The sequence below is a fragment of the Berghia stephanieae genome, chromosome 11, assembly GCF_034508935.2.
Source record: "Berghia stephanieae isolate SIO BIC M18660-M18661 chromosome 11, UCSD_Bste_1.3, whole genome shotgun sequence".
NCBI classification, from domain to species: domain Eukaryota; kingdom Metazoa; phylum Mollusca; class Gastropoda; order Nudibranchia; family Aeolidiidae; genus Berghia; species Berghia stephanieae.
In genome coordinates this window covers 17,600,079-17,603,565 of record NC_088370.1, presented here as the reverse complement: position 1 = coordinate 17,603,565, position 3,487 = coordinate 17,600,079, and the positions used below count along the sequence as shown (strand labels likewise).

The window sequence follows — 3,487 nt, the reverse complement described above, 5'->3', positions numbered from 1 at the left end:
TTAGATGATTATGAAACTTGTTATAGAACAAATGTTGATTATGATGATGATGTACATGTTGATAATGATAATGCAAATGTTGATTATTGTTACAAAATGTTGTACTGTATTCCCAAAAATTACAAAGAAGCAATTGAATCCCCAGCTTCTGACTTCTGGAAGGAAGCTATGGCAGAAGAAATTAATGCCTTGAAAGAACATGAAACATTTACTTTAACAGAGCTTCCAGAAGGCAGAAATGCAGTGGGGGGACGTTGGATATACACAATGAAAGAAGACTCAAAAGGCTCAAAGTCATACAAAGCTAGATATGTAGCTAAAGGTTATAGCCAGATTAAGGGTATTGATTACACTGAAACCTTTTCACCAACCGCAAACATTACATCAATTCGAATATTGATGCAACTTGCTTGTCAGTACGGCTTGATTTTAAACCAAATGGATGTAAAATCCGCATATCTGAATGCCCCAATTGATGCAGAAATATACATGGAGCAACCAGAAGGCGTTGAAATCAAAGATTCAAAAGACAACAAACTAGTTTATAAATTGCAAAAGTCTTTGTATGGACTTAAGCAGTCAGGGAGAAATTGGAACAACCTGTTGCATACTCATCTACTTAAAAAATAAATTTGTGCAGAGCCAGTCTGATCATTGTGTGTACACCAAGTTCACTGAAAATTAAACTGTCATTATTATAGCATGGGTTGATGACCTTGTTATTGCTGCAAATAATGTAAATGTCATGTATGATACTAAGAAAGTTCTTAAAGACAGATTTAAGATGAAAGATTTGGGAATCTATCCTATTTCCTGGGTATACAATTTGAGCAAGGGAAAGGAAATGTGAAAATGAACCAGAAAAGATACACTCAGAAAATTCTGGAAAGGTTAGATATGACTAATTGCAAACCAAGAGCAAATCCCTCTGAACAAAAATTTGAGTGGTCAAATGATAGTGATCCAATAGATGAAATAAAATACAGGGAGGCTGTTGGTAGCTTGATTTATCTTATGATATGCACGAGGCCTGACATCTGCTGGATAGTTACAAAACTTTCTCAACATTTGTCCAGACCATTGGCATGCCATTGGGTGACAGTCAAACATGTATTTAGGTATTTGAAGGGAACCATTGACTATGAATTAACTTACAGAAGAAGTATTGACAACCTTTCTTTGATAGGGTATAGTGATGCCGATTGGGCTTCAAGTCCTCATGATAGGCGAAGCACTTCAGGTTATTGTTTTGGTCTGACATCAAATGGAGCTTTAGTTTCTTGGAAATCTAGGGGACAACCCAGTGTTGCTTTGTCCACATGTGAGGCAGAGTACATGGCTCTTGCACTTGCAGTACAAGAAAGCCTTTACTTAGACCAGTTGTTGAAAGGCATTGACAGAGAATATCAATCAGGCAATGTTTTGATTTTTGAAGACAATCAGGGAACAATCGCTTTAGCGAACAATCCAGTGAACAGACAAAGATCTAAACACATAGACATAAAATTCCATTTTATTCGCACAGAACTAAGGAATGGAAAGTTTACTTTAAAGTACTGCCCTACTGCAGACCTGTTGGCAGATAATATGACAAAGCCTTCAACTAAATTTCAATTGCAGAAATTCAAATCCTTGATTTTTGGCTAAAATATGGTGATAGCCTTGAAAATTGTTTTGGATGTATTATTTTGACACATAATAATGTGAATACTTGTGTTGATGAGACACACATACATGTATTATGATTCTTGTTTTACTTTTATTATTCTATCAAACAACTTGATAATGTTACATGAATATGAGTCTTATGATTTTGTTTCTATCTGACATACAAAATTATTAGGGAATGTTTTGCACTTTTAATTTCCTTTTGAAAATTAATATGGACTTGACTTGTAACATTATAACTACAGCTTTCGGAATGTCTCCCCTTTACTTAACTTATGGAAAAACAAACATCCTAGAACCTTTACTAAGACTTATGACAAAGCTTAATAGAAAAAGAAATATCCTCCGAATTCTAGCTAACCCAAAAAGTAAAAAAAAAGAATCAAAATGGCGACTGAAATACCTTCATGTGATCAAGTGAATAATATCACTGTGAATGCCACGATTTGCTGAAAAATGCCAACACCCACACACACATATATACGCCACACACAAAACACACACACACAAACACACACACACGCACACAAACACAAACATACACGCAATTATACATAACAACACTGATCACCGCTAAATCAACAACACAACGGAAGTAATAATAATACTTGATGTCATAAATAGAAGACGCAAATTGACAACTTTTTACCGTGTCAAAATTAGTTGACTTTGGGAGTCAAGTGTCATCGTTGGTACATATTTTATGATATCTGTTTGACTCAACGAACGTTCAAACTGACTTTAAATTATAAAAGGAAATCAAGTTATCTATTTATCTATCTGTAAAAAATACATTTCTAATTTTCAAATCTTTCAGTAGAGTTGTGTACCGTATCAATTTTTGTATTGACTCAAATAAGCACAATGTTCTCCACAATGCTATATTTTTTTAAGAAAGGATATGTCCGAGGAATTTTAACTGTCTTTATCTGATGAAGTTTACCAAAGTTGGTCGTACTCCAATTCATTTTAATACCTCCACGTTTTTCATTTTATCTTGCCATGAGATTCTATGAATGCGTCTATAAAACCAAATTTCGGCTGTAGTTATCCTACGTTCACATTCTTTGTTAATCTTCCAACACTCGCTGCCATAAAGAAGCACAGACCACACGTATGACTTCATTACCCGGAGTTTTGTTGCCATCTCAAAGTTGTAGTTGTTCATGATTTGCTTTACATGATTATATGTGTTCTTTGCTTAAGCAATTCTTCTTTTAATTTCATGGGTGTATCTAACATCAGATATAATAATGTATCCCAAAATGTAAAACTTTCAACTCTCCTGATCTCTTCGTTTTGATTGGATAATTTGCAGGGTGGTTTAACATTATTTCTGCTCAAAACCATACATTCTGTCTTTTTCACATTGAGTTCTAACCCCATGTGTTCGCAATGTTTGGTCATTTAACGAGTAGTTCTTGTAACTGTTTTTCTGATCCTGCGATTAGAGCAGTGTCATCCGCACATCTTAGATTGTTGATGATATGTCCCCCTATATGCACTCCTGCCTTCTGTATATCATTATTATATATATATATATATATATATATATATATATATATATATATATATATATATATAAGTGTGTGTGTGTGTTTGTGTGTGTGTGTGATTTGTCACAGTACAGCAAAATTATGGACGCAGCTGATTTGTTTAATGTCTTGCCATCTTAGCTGCAGAATACAACAAGAGATGAAGTGAGTAGAAAAGTGCCAGAAGACAGTAGAGAATAAAAATTATTTCGCGGCGATGATAGGGTTTGAACCCGCGACCTTATTGGTACGATAAATCCGCCTGTCCGGTGAGATCGTGACTC

The 3,487-nt window shown here is 34.6% G+C and overlaps 1 pseudogene; it reads left to right on the top strand.

The window, feature by feature from the left end:
* Positions 1-897: 897 nt before the first annotated feature.
* LOC144956353 (uncharacterized) lies at positions 898-1,647 on the top strand (annotated as a pseudogene).
* The last annotated feature ends 1,840 nt before the right edge of the window (positions 1,648-3,487 follow it).